At 36.1% G+C, this 17,580-nt stretch overlaps 1 long non-coding RNA gene across 1 annotated transcript in view; it reads right to left on the bottom strand.

Annotated features, from left to right (window-relative positions):
• LOC139593865 (uncharacterized) overlaps positions 1-17,580 on the bottom strand; it is a 99,845-nt gene that overhangs the window by 68,929 nt on the left and 13,336 nt on the right. Inside the window, exon 2 of the long non-coding RNA XR_011680413.1 lies at positions 16,482-16,546. This is a non-coding gene — a long non-coding RNA (uncharacterized lncRNA). The remainder of the gene's footprint in view (positions 1-16,481; positions 16,547-17,580) is intronic.

Here is a 17,580-nt window from a genome sequence, read left to right as displayed (position 1 = left end):
GATATTTCAAAGTACCTTTTGTTGTTGTTGTGGTTGCTGTTGTTGTTTGGGGTATTTTTTATTTAAAATCTAACCTTAAAATGTTATATTTTTTCCTTTTTTTTAAAAGTAACTCATAGAACTAGATACAGTAGGGTGTCTAGTATAGGTTTTAGTAAGACATAACACGGTGGATGTATTTAGCTGAAGGTGAATTTAGAAATTCCTTAAAGAACATAAGAATGTTCTTTAAGAAAGAAGAAATATCTGCAGTACCACCAAATCATTCCTGCATAATCGGAGAAAGTGGAAATCATACTCCATCCACCTACTCTCAGTGTCTGGGACTGCTAAAATGGCACCAAAATCCCCAGCTCCCTAAGCTTGTAATTTACTTCTTGTAAGTTTTTAGCTCAGTAGTCTTTAAAACTGTGGCTAGAACCTGATATTTAAACAAGGTTTATTATATGAATACAAATATATATTATGGAAAGAAAGCTGGAACAATCTTAGGTTCAGATTTACATTTTACTGACTATTAAAGAGCAAATGACACTAATTTAATCTTATTTCATGTTAACTCTTTGTCAGCTTCATAAAAGTACTATTAAAATCAGACTTGGATTTTAGTAATATGTAGAATATCTAAACGATCACCAAAAAGGATCAATATTAATTGTTGAGATAGTGCTTGAAAAGCGATTGGAGATAAGATTAGAAGAGTGATTGAGGCACTTCTGAAGTAAATGAGAAAAGAGCTAAGGTAATAAATTTAATCTATTTTCCAATCTAACTATAAAAGAAACAATTGCCAAACGGAATCTCTTAATTAGACTCATATTTTGGCCTCTGGGCCAAAACACTTAAAACTGGAGGTAAGCTGAAAAGACATCTGACTAGATGGCCTTTGTGACCTCAGGTCAAAATGTTTGGCTTTTATTCAGCTATTTATTTGAAACAAAAATTAACCTTTACTCACATGAGAAGAATCAGGAAAAAAAAAAGTAACACAATAAAAATATTTAAAGCATTTCTTCTTTCAAAATGCAAAGTCCTATATCATCATCTAGGCAATTAAGTTCTCAAAATTGCTTTCTTCACTCCATTTCTGCAATTTTGAGTCTTTTGAGATTCCCTGCGTTTCATATTGCTGCCGGGACATCAAAATATAGTTTACAAAAGAGGCCGTTTCTGGTTCAAAACTTCATGTTAGTTCTTTGGGTGACCCCAGTAGATACCTCTTATGGCTGTTCCATGGCTTTGGACTTCATTAGAACGTCACAAGACTGCATGTTATGCACACATCACAAGGATCATCTAGCAGATAGACAAAATCAACCATCTGGAGAAAGGAAGGGATGGGAAGACAAGGGAAGGCAAAGGAAATCGACTGAAACTGTTTCCTTTGACACATAGGCATAAAAATTTTTAAATTTTTGTCGCAGAATATGAGTAGTATGTCAACTTGTTTGAACTACTTAATAAGCATGCAGTATTATAATGTGGTTATTTGAATTAGAAATGTGCAAACCCAGAACTCTGTCATGAGTATGTCATTTGTAGCATGAGTATTTTATGAACATTAAGTGTTATCACTTGATTTGCAGACGCTCAGGAAGAAGGTTTCCTGCACAAAACTGTGCTCTGACATTTTCATGTGAGAGTTCATGCATGTAAAGTGCTCCTTCTTCAGCTTTTTTTTCCTTGATATTATTTTCAGTCATGAAAAGAGGGAGTAGAAATCATATCATATCCCAAAGTTAATCAACCAGGGAAAAATAAACTATAAATAAAATAAAAGAAATATTTTAGAGATAGTGAACGATGTATGAAAATACAGTCATAACATTGTTTTTCTGCATTCACGTCAATAAAGAGAAGTCAGTGAAGGTCATAACTAGCTCTTGCAGAGAATTTTCAAGACAATAACCTCAGCAAATTACTGACAATAACTGAAAGCTGATGACCTGAAAAACCTGGAGAAGGCAACCTTGATATTATTTATGCAGCATATTAAGTGTATAATAAAAACATTTTCTGTAAGGCAGGTGGCTGGTGTGAAGGAAAAACACCACTATGTTACAAGAAAAAGAAGTTTACAGTAGAGGTAATACAAGACAAGATTTTGTTTAGCCAGAGCCCTGATCCACCTCCTAGTGAAAAGATGGTCATACCAACTAAATAATTAAGCTGTTTTGCAACCTTGTGGCAGTTTCTGTCATAAAGAGTTTGCCCTCTGTACTGACAGGGCTGTGCCAGTGGAGGTGGCATGGAAAGCTGTTCTCTGTGACTTCATTCAGGCCTCGCCCACTGTGTTCCTGTATCCAAATTAGTGAGATATGGGCTGAAACACGGACTATGAAGTGGGTGGAAAGTTAGCTGGTCTCAAGGGTGGTGATCAGCAGCACAAAACCAGCTGACAGCTGGTTACTGAGAGTATCCCCCAGAGAGCAAACACCCACCAATGTTTTTAATTAATGGCCTTGCTGATGAGACAAGCTCCTCAGCAAATTTCAAGATTTCAGCCCAGCTGAAAGCTGCCAGGTCTCCAACCCTGCCTCTGGCCCTGCCTGCTGGATAAGCCTTGGCCTCAAACCCCAGGTGAGTGGGTTCATGAGGTCCCCTTTGGACAAGTGTGATCTGCCCTTGTCTCCTGCCGTTTGTCTGGCATCATTACCAGGGCTGGATACCCTGCCTGGTACAGACTCCATTTCATCTCCTTGCTGGTCCCCTCCTTGGGGCTCTCAAAGGACCTCTTTTCTCAGCTTTTCTCCTTGAGTTTGGGGTCTTCAGGCAAGTCACCATGGTGAGATCTCTACTGGTCCAGCTTCTGGCTCACCTGCTCACAGAGAGCAGCTCGGCCTTGGACATTGACACGGACAAAGGGAGCCACAAGAAAGCAAACTCTATAAAGTAGCAACAACTTACACCAAGACCCATCTTCCTTAAGACTGAGACTAAAGATTAAACTATATGAGGCCTTTTAAATACATTTTTTCTTTTTGGACTCCAAGAGTGATGGCTCCTCAATGATGCACTGTCTCTTTGCACGGCCCTGGAGGAGGAGCAGGGTAGATTCTGGATTTCCCACTCTTCTACTTTCTACTGCTGGATTCAAATTGATTGCTCACAGTACAGAAAGATTTCTTATACAGGTAACCTGGATAACACTATGGCACAAAACTGCAGCCATTGGTAGCAGGCAGGAAAATGGCAGACAACTTAGAAAAACTTGGAAATTAAGCTTGTGAAAAGTGATTCCTTTTTATCTCTCCTTATAAGTCATGAATTCTGCAGCATGTGTAACAATATCCTAAACTGATACATTTATTGTCCTTATAAGAGGACAAAAGATAGACTAATATTATATCTCGATTTAATGAAGTTTAATAGAGAAAATTAAAATATTCATTTAAAAATTATGATGATTTTTCTTAATTAGTCTATCAAAAGATATACCTCTGGAAAAATAAAAATTATTTGAAAATCCTGTGTTGAAGTTAGGGAAGAGTTTGGATTAAGGAAAAAATAATTATTTTGCATAAATATTGATAAATACAGTAAATAAAACCACTAAATATTAATTTAGTATATTTTCTTTTTAAAGATGAACAGGTTTAATAAATTAATTTGGATCAAAAAACTCCAAATAACAGGTAATATTTCATTTTAAAAAGAATAAAGTGTTTACTGTGTGCTGTTTGGGGAAGGGGTTACTGAAGAAAACCCCAAACAAATGGATACTGTTTCAATTGTAAATCAAAAGCAATATTTCATAACTATGCAGTTCAGAAGAGAAGTTCCAGTGACTAAATACAGCCATCTGTAAAGGCTCTTATTTGAGTCTCTGATTAAGTCTCCATAGTCCTCAATCGAGTTTATGACAGTAATGCAAAATTAAGAAAACCCCTCTCTCTCCTAAATAAAACTGCAGAAAGTAGAGAAATTAAAAGAGAGCATAACAAGTAGTAAGAGGAAAAGAATAGCTTGACATTTTGATTTATTATGTCACTTGTGTTTTCAAATGACCAGAGAATTTTTAAAACTGGTATATTAGAATGATCATTTCTCTGGTCAGAACTCAGTGTTTTATCTTTAGTCTGAAAGGTAAATATACCAACAGAAGTGAAGGAAAGCAACATGAGTGCAGATCAATTTAGGAGTGATATGCTCATATAGCTCTAGGAGCTAAATTTGTTACTTTTTTCTGACAGAACACAGAAAATAATCCAACCTTCACTTTCAGGATGATACAAGAGCAAAATAAAATGCATTTGATTTTTCAGCTTAGGAAACTTTCTGATCTATAAAAAGTGACACAAATTTGCATAGCTGAAGATAAAATCACTCATACTGAATTTTGCAAAGTACCTTCCTGGAGTTGTTTCAAATCTTTTAAACTGCAGCAAACGAAAGCAGGTATTTATATTTTTTTGTAAGCTGCAGGACCAATAAAGCAATTAACCTAGGGATGTAGGTGCCTCCTCTGGTCCATGTTTTCTTCTTCCAATGTACTAATGTATTGCATGTCTTCCACTGGAGTAAGTGTATTAGCCTTAAGTCTCTACAGTGTCCCTGGAATTTCTCTACCTGTTCAAGCACTAGCCTTGTTTTTTTTCAGAAACACATTCAATTTTCTCTGTGTTCTAAAATTTTTCAGCTGCAGTCATCACTGAAACTTTTCCACTTCTAGCTAGGGCTCTCTCAAACCACCTACAGCCTCCTGAATTTTCTGTCCATACATGATCTGCCAGAGGGGCATCAGCAAAATTTGCTGTGATGGAGATTGACTGGTTGTCTTGTATGAGTTACTGTCTGGCTTTAGGGTCTCTCTCTCTCTTTGCAGCTAGGAAGTCAGACTGAAGGGATAAAATTGATTTACATCCACCTACTTTCACAAAGGTCAACAGAATTAAATAGCTTTGAGTTATCTAGACATTGTCAAGTATAGCTGAAAATGCCCAAAAATATATTTAGAAGTTACTCGAGAAAGAGCAGGGCTGAATGCCATTGAAACAATGTTTCCACATATACCTGATTTTCTTAAGAAGTCAGGCTAAAATCACTGAGAAAATGAGTATCTGGCCATCTGAAGTAAGTATGTTCTACCACTGACTGATTTCAGAGCTGTGGAAAGAGTGTTGGAGTGTTACTGCTCCCAGAGGTACAGATTTGCTGCATTTAGCAGGGCAATTAGAACAACTACCAGGAAGAATAAAACCTGCATGCTCAGACATGAAACAGAGATTTACTGGAAATTGATTAATGTCATATCCTTGTAGTATTAAAGATAGATGACAAGCTTCTGGCTGCACTGCTTAAAATCTTTCCAAAGAAAATGCTTGCTGTCTACAGAGCCACTGCACTCTGTGCAGAATAAAACAAAGGAAAAGCCACTTCACATCTGACCCACAAGCTAATAGGACAGAGGCCTGACAAAAACATTCAATATCATCTGTTCATGGCTATTAGAAAATGCTTGGCGTTTTTTTTTTCTCTATCTTGGGGTACAGCAGTGTTGTGATGCAGAGCTTCTTTTGCTCCTGTCAGCTGGAGGTGGGAGCAGCATTCCCTCAGAGCCTCTGCCCAGCATCTCAGCGAGCACCAACGTGCTGCCTGACGTAATTCACAGCGGAAAGAGACAAGTGCATGAGGGCTGCTAAGTGAATGAGGTAGGGGAAAAAAAATAGGACAATGACAAGTTGAGAGAAAACTGAGTTTATTATTTCCTGTAACAACATTTAATCCAATGCAAAGTTTTGATATATCTCAGACCTCTTTGTTTAGTCATCCACTGTGAGCAAAGAAAGCCTGACGGGAAAATGTGGCCATTCAATGTTTCTAAGATGGATTTTTTCAGTGAAATAGCTAGTCCACCTGTAAATGACTACATCTTTATATTGAAAAATGTGTCCATGTTACAACTGAACTCAGAGACATTTATTAAAAAGTATGTCAAGGAGGGAGCAGCTCAGGGATGGAGGGTGGCAGCTCCTCAGTCCCATCTTGAAAAGGTGGGCAAGTTTGTCAGTGCTTACCAGAATACACCACACATTGCCATGTAAAATGAATGTACTGAGAAACCAGAACTAGAAGTTCAAATAAGCACTTAGTATGCTGAACTATCGCTGACGACAGCAGCTGATTTTATGTAATATCAGTGTAAATTTATTGCCAGTCAGTTGCCAACAGCCACAAGTCTCAAGGAAGGGGACCCATTTTGGGAAAAAATTACAGCATGTCTTCTATAAACTAAGGTATGTTTTAACATATAAAAATATATAATAAAAGATTAGTTTTCATTATGTCCCTTACAAAAGATGCAAATATATCTTGATATTTCTTTTTTCCAATGTGAGTGCAATATGTGTTTTCATACTAAGACTGAAAGTAGAAAAAAATCTATCAACCATCATACTGGAAATGTGTACACTGTAAATACAGTATGGCCATGCAGTCTAGCAGTGTTATATATTTAGGGTCATTCTGAAAGCTCTGGTGATAAAAAATTAGGCTATTTTTTAATGCAATAGTTTAACAATTAGATTGACAAAGATAAGAGGTTCATATCTTATCTACAAGTTTGTCATATTTTATGAAGGACTAGGTCATGGAAGAACCCTTTCAGGTCTATAAGAAGCAGGGTGGTTTTACTCCATCAATTAAGTACCCTCCATTAAGGCTCCTAACTTTGGAATAAATATTTGTTCCTTTGTCAAAGAGCAATATTTTAGGATCCTTGAAAAAACATTTTTTGATGCTGAGGATGATTTTCCAAAGTCTGGAATGTGTGTTTAGGTGTTGAACACTTAAAATTTTCTCATCCAAATTCCAACAAAAGTGAGATTACTGTATACCCTAATCAGCACGATACTTGCTCCTACAGAGAAACAGACATAATTTTAACTTAGCCTTTGGTTTGCAAGTTCATATTCTTATTTAAGTAAGGTTCTTTCCACAGAAAAACTTGCTTCATTTATATGCCTTCATGATAGGAAATACACTGTGTATTCAGCTAATAAAATGAAGTATTATGCAAATTAACATCAAGGAAGTCCTCAAGTGAATTAGAGGGTGGACTGCATAATGAGGATCTGAGATCAAGGGCCTGAGCTGTAATGGTTCTCTTTTGAGGGCATATTTATGCTGCATCTGTGCAAAACACTAGAGAATGTTATGCTAGAGTAAATGGCTGTGATGCAGGAGAGGATCCTCACTGAGGAATCAGAGTACATTTTATTATAGTATTGAGACCTAAGGTTGCATTGAAATAATTTTTCACAGAGAAATGGAGGTATAAGGCTGGAGATGCATGAGTGTCCTGGTTTAGGGCAAATGTGGGAGGAAACCTCTGAATGGGGTCCCTCTAGAAAGCAAATTCAAGCAGCCCCTCCCTCCACCAGTTTGGGAGACATAAACCTCCTTTGAGAGAAGTGGAGAAAACTGTTTATTTAACAAGCAAAATACTCACAAACATGGAAAAATTAATAATATTAAACAATGGAATGTCTCGGTTGGGGATACAAGTGTTATAAAGTCACCCTAGGCCAATGAGAAAATAAGGGCTGCACACAGAAATTGGGCAGTTAGGCTTCTCAGGATGGATGTCATTACAAAGTAATGACAGTATCAGTCAGATACAAAGGAAGTTTTTAAATATGTTTTTCACTGCAAAGGACAGCTAAAAAAGAACTCAAAAGACACTGTTTGTCATACACAAATGCAAATACTTCCAAAGAGGAAAATACATAGCAAAGCAGACTATTGCTGATTTTATATCCTTTCAGCCTGTCAGGATATAACCTGGGCAGATTAAGAGCTTGCTTATGTCCCATTCTGAGAATCTTCCATAAGCATAAGAATTTCCACAGTCTAGACAGCTTTCTTCAGATAACAATGCTGTAAATTCCCATTTTAAGGCAGTGACAGTGAGGATTTATTCACCTCTATGGGTATTTCTCATGCTCTTTTACTAGTGCTGTGTTTTCTTTAGTTTTTGTGACCTCAAATTTGATCATCAAGTCAGATGCCCAGGTGTTCATGCCAATCCACTTTTTGGCATTGAACTCCTTATGTAAAATACTTTCCCTTTTTCTTCTGGAAAGCAGTTCTGATTTTTATTTGGGCTTGTGGGCATAAGAAGTCAGAATAGAACAGCTTGATGCTATTAAAACAAAAAATTTTCTTTGAGTTGAAAAGACATCTGTCAAGATGTATTCCACTGGTAGTTTATATACATATTTTCAAAGGGTTTTTATCATTTACAAAGATCACTTGCCAAAACTCTCACAGCAATCCTTACTGAGGTCAGCAAAATCCATGCTTCCACCACTTTATCATGCTCTAAAGCTTTAACAAACTATTTCCAAGAAACTGAGAAAGAGTGAGAGTTAGCAGGTGAAAATTCACTCTAGGGAGGAAAACAAGTCCATCTAGAAAAGTCAGAGCAGAAGGGCATTAGCAGCACTTAGCCGTGGGCTGAGGGGGCACAAGAGGCATTAGAACTGCAACTGGAGAGCGCAGAAAAGACATCCAAGGTGACAGGGACCAGGTCCCAGGAGGTGTTAGGACATGAGGAAGAGGGAGGACAAAAGGAAGAAACCAGTCTCACAGTGGCAGGCCAAGATCTGCTTTGGCTGTGACAGGGCACAAGGTGCTTGCCTTTCTGCTCATTGCTGGTCACAACACATGTACCCCTCATCTATGTCTATTGATTTATGGGCATCCTTGTACTCTCTACTTCATAACAAAAGTGTCACAGAACACTTATGAAATAGTGACTCTCATTGTTTACAGACCTTGAGCACAGAGCTCCTTGCATGCGTAAACCTATTTGTTCCTATCCCCTTCCTCAATAAGAAACAGGCACTGAATCATTCTCATCCAAATGTCACTGAACTTCTCCTGGTTTAGGCTCCTGGCTGTTCAGCTCTCAGAGCCAGTGTCCAGGGACACACAGCTCTAATAAATTCGATGGAAATAACACTGTCACTTGATTGACGCAGACAGTGACAGCAGGTATCAGACTTGACTTATATGGTCCATATGACTGCTAAGTGCAAGCTCAAATCCTCACAAGCAAAATACTAACAGATTAAAGAAACAAATCCTGTGAGTTTTGCTGCTTTTGCTGTTCATTTTGGTTAAGTCTGCATTTTCTTTTTTGAAACAATTTATTGCTGGGACTAAATAGTATATGCAAACTCCTGGTGATAGATTCTATCTGTCTAACTCCTCTGATATTGTGGAAAGAAACATGGAAGATGTGGGAATTTCAGTTGTAGGGTAGCACATTCCCAATTTTATTGTGGATGAAAGAGTGAAGACTGAAACTTCTGTGAGAAACAAACTGTCACTGGGACTTCTGGGTTCTACCCAATACTGTGAGTCCTGGGACTCTATATAAAGATTTCTCTAAGTTCCAAAAAAATTTCCTTTGACATTGTGTTAAAAAAAAATCTGCCTGCTGGGAGCCAAAAGTGGCTGTCACATTCTTCCCACAAAGCTCTTCAGCAGAAAAAGAAAAGCATTTTCAGTCAACTGAAATTAGCTCGGTTGCATGTAATGGGTAGCTAGAGACTCTGAGTGCTTTATCAGCTATTCCCAGGTTCTCTACTTTTAGGTTTGTCCGTTTACAAATCCATGGTCCATAAACCAATGTAAATGACCCCAAAATCCAACACTAGACAGGAAGACTATCCACGTCTTTCAGCAGATTGTTGAACACCTGGTTAGTGTTTGTCAATAACATGCAAAAAGTCTTTAGCATACAGCTATCCCTAGCTCTTGTTCATTATGATAACCCATTAGGTCTTGGTGGAGGGTGATTGAAATGATTCTATGGATCAGAACAAGAACTGAACCCATTTTAAATAAAATCTGGGCTGCATCTGTTCAAGCAGCTGGGCTCTTGCTGCTTATTGGCAGTATTTGGATAGCCCTTTCAAGAAATTTTGTCAAAGCCAGTAGCCAGGATGGACACTTGCATGACTCAAGGGACCTGAGTGCTCACAGTGATTTCTAGCAGCCAGCCATAAGATCTAGATGGAGAAGTATGAAGTGATTTGGCATATTGGGCCAGACTTCAGAGGAGTGGCACCAACATTGCATTGTTTGACTTGTTGACTCAATGTTTTGAACATCTGCTCTTCAAATACTTTTTTTCCCCTGAATAGTGAGATTTTGGTGTGATTTTGGTATGATTTTGGCAGGGAGTAGGCGAAGAGAAGCTGGCTAATGAATTGTAGGAACCAGTGGTGCTCCCTCATTATGTCTGGTAAACCTACATATAGGACTTCCTGTTCTTTAACTCACTTTGAATCCTTTATAATTACTTCAAATAAGGAGGATTTTTCTCATTTGATTTAAGAGAAAATTATCTGTCTCTAACACTTAATATGTTTTTGTCTTTCTACAGAATGGACATCTATATCTGATATCTATATAACTATATCTATATCTGGGCTTCTTTTATAATCGTTGGAGACATAGATACATTTCTAAGGAATCTTAAACAGATTTTTAGAACAAGTAAGGTTCCATGAAAAGGTATTTCTTCCAAATGTCTAAAAGAATAATAAAATAAATACATCAGACATGGATGTCTGGAACATTTTGGTATCTAATGTTAAGGAAAAAATCAACTCAGTCTGCCTCAGATTCTAATCTGTAAAATTACTGTGTCATGTATTATGACTTATTGAAATTTTTGATCATTTAAACTTCGTGTTCTGCATTTCTTGTTACCGAATTGCATCCAATTTATTTAAATAATTTCCCTAATTTTTCAAGATCTTTTTAAGTCTGTCCTCATATATGTTTACAGACCCTCACAGCTTGATGTCATTGGAAATTTAATAAGCACACTACACTATTTAATCATTGACTACCTACTCAATGACTCAAGTCACTAATGAGAACATTGATAAGAACCGGGCACAAGACTGATCTCTGCAGAACACCGCTCAATACGTAATGCTAGAAAACAAGGAACCATTAATAACGACTAAACATGGTTTCCTAAACATGTATCTGCCTCATAGCAATTTCATGAACATCTCTGTTTCGTGAAAATGTCACACAAAACAAAAGACAGTGGTGAGGTCAATATATACCATTCCTCATATTCAGAAATTCCTATCAACAGAGAAGGAAATTCAGAGGCTATGATATGTTCCTGTCAAATTTACATTTGTTGGTACCCATTCTCACTCTATTTTTGGGGTTTTTACAAAAATGTATCATTTCATATTGCTATTATTGCACAAACTGAAGTTAGGATAACTGGTCTGTAATTTCTGTTCTCTCCCCTGCCTTCTTTCCCTCAGGAACTTGCCCTAGATGAAGCAGCACTGTCTGTCTGAGTAGCATTAATATGCCTTTTTTTTGTGGAAAAAGACACTGAGGAGAAAAATATAAAGAAAACTTTTTGTCTCCAGATCTTGCCTTGATTTGTAGGTATACAGCATCCCTAATGATTAGAAGATAATTTTTATATCTCCAGAGATATTTAAGAAGCTTCATTTAATTAATTAATTTCCAACCCTGTTCCTTTCTTCAACCTTCAAAGTTCTTGCCCTTTTACGCAAGGTCTCAGTTTTGCTTCACAAAAACATATATGGTTATGCAGAGAAAGGTTTTCCATTTTATAATGCCTAATAGGGTCCTGGTCATTGATAATTTTACAGAGATATGTTTATGTACACAATGGAAATTATTTTAATCAATCCTGGGAAGGCAGCATAAAAGCATTGAAAATTCACATCAAAGTAATTTTATATTAAGATATATAAGGTTCATGATGACTCTCAAGTAAAATAAGTTTATCTCAGTCTATTCTTTTCAAAAACAAATTTTGTCATTAGGGATTTTTATAACACAGTTATCTCTTTACTATTCATGGAATGGTGGTGTCCTAAGAATTGCAATAGAAAAGATTTCTACTCTGATCTCTGAAAAATCCTCTATAGCACCAGACATTGTTCCCAATTATTCTGTGTGTAATAATTAATCTAAAATAGCAGTTAATAGAATATTTTCAAAATGTTTTGAAAAGGCTTCAGACACTATGCGGCTTTGGGCATGATCAAGCCCTGGAACGAGTTGCCCAGTGAAGCTGTGGATTCTTTGTTCTTGGATAAGATCAGAACTGGCTTGAAGATATTCAGACCAGACTCAGCTGAATGGAGTCCTGAGCAACTTGCTTTCACTGGACCTGTTCTGAGATTATCAATGTCAAAGAAGAAATAAAGAACAATATTTTAAACAGTGATGTTTACTAGCCAAAATTACATTTTTTTTCATCTTTCAATATCTAAATACTATTTCAAAGGTATGATTTTGTAAACAAATTACTGATCTCAACAAAAAAATTGAATAATATTCTAATAATAATATTGTGTTGTACTTAACATCAATATGAGCTCTTGGTTTCTTTCACAGAAAAATTATTTTTCTTTATACTCAATATTCTGTTGAAGCAATCACAACACTGTATTTGGAAGCACTTTTGATTTCACATTTTTTCTAATCAGCTGGAAATATTTTCCATTTACATTTGTGTTTACTTTTCCAAGTGAAATGCTATCTACAGGGATTAATATCAAACATTATAATTTCTAGAAGTATAGTTACTTTCATTTACAAGAAACATTGCAGAAATGTTGAATCATATTTCCTGAACATAATGAAGAAACAAGCTATCATTTAACTAATATTACATTTGAAGGAGAGAGGAAATAATAGATGAATAACAGGAAATTCTGCACTGCCGTTTTAAACCACCAAATAATTTCCCGCACCGCTTGTAATCTACCTTTTAATAAATGAAGTCACTTGTTATTGTTCATCACTAAAAATTCTGGAGGGCTTTGTCTTTTGATGTTTGGAGTTTCTTTCTTTTCCTTTAGTATCATTGTTTATACTCCTGGGAAAAATAATTTGACATTTTTTTCAAAAGCTGAATATGAAACAATTTGACAGATTTCTTTAGGAAGATCAGAGAACCTTCATTACATGAAGAAAACAGAGAAAAGAAAAAAAGTGGAATTACTGAGTGAAGAGAAAGAAAATACAGGTCCTAATTACTCTGCAATTTCTTATACTACGTGTCATTTTGTTACTGAAAAGTGAAGCTATGTATTGATCTACTTAATTTGTTAAGTCAAGTGTTTTTTGAACTCTGATTACTCTAATGAATGCATAATTTCAATCACAGCTCCATCTACCTAATAAAGGGCAAGAGGATGATTAATTATCTCCTGTGTAGAGGAGGAATCATGGTAAGTGACAAAATTTCAGTGATATGTCCTTTCATGTAGGAGACACACGTGAAGGTCTATTTGCCTGTTCAGGTCAGCTCATAGGATTCTCCTTAGTTAATTGCTGTTTCAGTCTTGTTGGCTGGATAATTTCCACCTTTTTTTTGAGCCTGTATACATTAAATTTTGAAAACAGCTATTGCCTTACCTTGTAAAAGCAATATCTTGATCAGAGAATATTGTTTCAAAAATTTGGGGAAATCATATATGTTTAGTTAATCACAAAGCTGTATAGGAAGCTGTATTGTGTTCTTGTTGTAAATTTATTTACATTGTGGAGTTTATAATGGTTTATGACATCTCATTCAGCCCAGGGGATACAGTGAAGACACCTGCCTTAAAACAGGATATCTGGAAACTGTGAAAAACAAGTGGCGCAATAGGTGCTGTAAACACTCAGTAGCTGGAAAACCTGGCTGAAATGAACTGTTCAAAAAGGTCATTTTTGTTCCTGGTTTTGAGAGGCAGGCAGATCCCATACAGGACAGTTTCCAAGAGAACAGCCTAGAGGTACATGCATAGCAGATGTGACTCAACGTGTCTGTTGCCAGGGAGGTGCCATTTAGCTCTAATTATGAAATCAATTCCTTCTGTCAGCAGCCTTACCAGAAAGCTGGCTGCCCTCTCTTGCAGATAAATGCTCTCATCAGCTCCAGCAGTCCCTGTAAGCAGCATGAGCAGACCATGTACACAGGGGTTTCAGAGAAAACATGAGCAACATTGTACTGTCCAGTTTCGGTGTGAGCAGTGCCAAGTAAAAACATGAAAGGAGACAGCCAGATGTAGAGTACCTGCTTGTCTTGACAGAGATGGCTCCCAAAGGCAAGAAAATATTTATGTAACTTTTACCAGCTTTGTACAAAGCACTTCTAACCAAGACGGATCTCAGTAATGGGGAAAATACAGCTTTTCACTTTCTCCTCTTTCTCCCTAAGTTGTTATAACTTCTTTACCTTAGCGAAAGTTAGAAAAGAAGACCTTTACCATCATTCCCATTTCATCAAATCTCACCCTAAAGACTCTCTGTATGTTTATGAAAGAAAAGAAAAGAAAAGAAAAGAAAAGAAAAGAAAAGAAAAGAAAAGATAAACACATAAAGAGAAAAAATACATAAGGTGGATGACTTAACTACATATAGTTAGGAGTAGAAATAAGTTACTAAAATAGGCCAGTGTTATTCATCACAGCATAATAAAATCAATCTCAAATGAAGCATTACTCATATGATACAGTGTATGATAAATTTTAATATACATAATTCCTTTACCTCAGTTTAACTAAATGTTCACTTTCAGCAGCTGAAGAAATCACCACATAACTTACTTTTTAACTATAAATGTGAGTAAAACATACCCTCTAGAAGAGTTTATTTGAAACAGGAGACCAGGTTATGCTGCTGAACATTTTCTGGAGAAACATTTTAGAGCTTCCAATTTCAGAAATCAGGTAAACTTAGATTTTGAGACCTATTATTTGAAATATTATTGGATTTCTTTACGGCTAATACTAAAACCCACAGTCTTGTCTTTCAGCTGCATGAAAAATAACAGAGAGATTAAGAAGATGGAGCCCTACAAAGCAGGGAAGAGGAAAAGTGCCCCAGAAATTAGACAAGGGGAAGAATTTAAATTGTAAAATAGTCAGGGATATAATCCAAAATCCCAGATGATGGACAGAATCTTAGAGTGGGGGATTTTTTCCTAATTTTAGCCACATAAAAGTTAAGTGCTAAGGTAAGCCAATTGACAATTGATTCTATTGTCAATGAAGAGACACATGCATATTGAAAAAAAAGATGTACCATACTTGACTTTGATTCCATTATTATATGAATTTGGTCTTCAAGCAATCTAACTTTCTTTTTTGTTAAAGAGGGTTGGCTAAAGATGTATAGCTTAAGCTTTAACTAAATGAACAGCTCAAATTGGCTCTCTAACTTTTAAATAAAGTCAATTGAAAGATGCTCTACTTACAGGTGAAACAACAGAAGAAGATAAAGTGAGATGTTTTTCTTAAACCATTTTTAATACAAAAATCAAAATCAGAAATGATCAAAAAACTCTGTGTCGTTACCATCACTTTGTCCTGATCATTAATGTCAGTGTTATGAGCAAATATTCCCTTTAAAGTATAAAAATATAAAATGGAATGTGAATATCTTTGTCTGTTCTCTGTAAATTTAATACTGTATTTCAAAATTGGTCACTAACAGAAGCATTAACTGAATAATCAAGCTTACAATCATGTTTAGGTTTCTTTTTCATATGCCTCCCTTTGTAGTAAAAAGATTAAAAATATAATGAAATTAATACAACTAAATTAAATTTGCCCATTTTTCTCAAAGAATGAATGCTGCAAAGATAGAACAGACATTTAGTACGTAGTTAATAAGTACTAAATGGTCAGATAGACCATGTTTATATACAGAGAAAGTATTTCTATCATACTACAGTGGATTTCACTGCCTGCTAAATATTCAGTCTCCATTTAAGATTGACCCAGAGCAGACATTTGATACAGTTGGCTGATTTCTGCAGTCAAATTAAGTGTTGCAGATTCATGACAGGGCCACTTGGGATCTGTGCATGGAAATAAAAATCAATTCAACAAATCTGCACAAGCGTGCAACTCTGCTTTATTTCCTTTTGCAGGAGAAACCATTGTAGAGTCCTGTGGTGTTGAGCAATATTTGGATATTTTATATAGATTTATAGTCTGGACTTGGAATCATATAGTCATAGCATATGCTGAGTTGGAAGAGACTCATCACGGTCATCAAGTCCAACTCCTGGATCAGCACAGGATACCACATGAATCACACCAAACTTCTTGGACTCTGTCAGGCTTGGTGCTGGGACCACTTTCCTGGGGAGGTTTGTCAAGATTATTGACAACACTAGCAGATTATTGACTACGGAAAACAGAGCCAAAATGACTGTTGAGAAGTTTCCTCCTTTATTTCCTGTTTCCTCAATTTCAGAGACTAGTGGTGAACACGAATCTTAACTTCTCTCATTTTTTGTGTCTGTTCTCATATTTGTTTTCTTTAACACTGAGAAGCCTGAAAGACTTTTTAAAAATTACAGAGACAATGTTAAAACATAAGCCAGAAGTAGATCATGGCAACTGAGCACCACAACTAGCCTTAACCAGAGAGAATTACAGTGATCATGCAGGACATACCTGTTCTAAACACAACTTCATGACAACCTCTGGGATTTGAATCTCTCTCAATGTCAATATTGAATCTGTAAAAAGAAGGAAGGTAAAAGCATCAAATCTAGTCAATTAACTTTAAAAATCTCCAACAAACCATAACAAGGCATAAGGAAACATTTCTGAGAAACACCTAGCTGAAGAAATAAAAAATTAAGATTTAGATTTGCTCAGGAGCCTGAGGAGCAGTGTGCTTATCAGTCAGCAATCAATACACAAGGGAAGAACTCAAGGTGGGATAACAGCAGGAAAGCTACACAGATCTACAAAGCTGTTCCTAATAGCAAGAAGAAATGATTTCTACATCATAGGTGTTCGATGAAGAATCATCCTTATTTTTGTGTGAATACAACAGCTTTCAAAACAAAGTAATTTTAAAAATGTTTCTATGAAATGGAAAAATTTGTTTTTTCAGAGTTTTTAACATTTCCATAAAGAGCATTTTGTAAGCATTTTGAGTGGGGTCAGAAACAACTGTTTGTTTGTACATTTCTTGTTTTTTCTCAATTTCAGTAGTACAACATATGAGGGATTTTCATTACTGTGTATTCACTTGCACAAAGTAGTTACAATTATGCAAAGGAAATGGCCATAAGAACAAGTCATAGCTCATTTATTATAACCATTGCCCTGATAGGAGGAAGTGTATTTGTTTTAATGGTTAATGGAATAAATATTCACTTGATGGAAAAATTAGAATATAGATAAGTGACTCAAAGCCTCAGAAAAATTAGAAAACAAGTAATCTTAGAACCCAGGGCTTCTAATCTCCTAGTCTAATTCCCAGTCACTTTTCCATTGAGAGTCACTGTTCTCATTTCAGAGAGATTTAGGTAAGTGTCTCTCTGTCCACAGAAATGGAACAAAAATGTATGAGTTTCAAAAATCTCATAAACACAATGGAAGTAAATTTGAAGAGTAAAAAGAAGATGGTACAATTCTAGGGTTAAGTCAAGAACCAAAATCAAACCAAACCAAACCCAAATCAGAAAACATTAATGGTCTACTCAGAGTAATGTCTACTGTCCTTGAAAACATCATGCAGAGAACTTAGAGGGAATTCAGA

This window comes from Agelaius tricolor, unplaced genomic scaffold (genome assembly GCF_023055355.1).
Source record: "Agelaius tricolor isolate 1412-34295 unplaced genomic scaffold, bAgeTri1.0.p SCAF_1, whole genome shotgun sequence".
NCBI classification, from domain to species: domain Eukaryota; kingdom Metazoa; phylum Chordata; class Aves; order Passeriformes; family Icteridae; genus Agelaius; species Agelaius tricolor.
The sequence above is the reverse complement of the archived record's forward strand: the minus strand, read 5'-3'. Positions and strand labels throughout refer to the sequence as shown.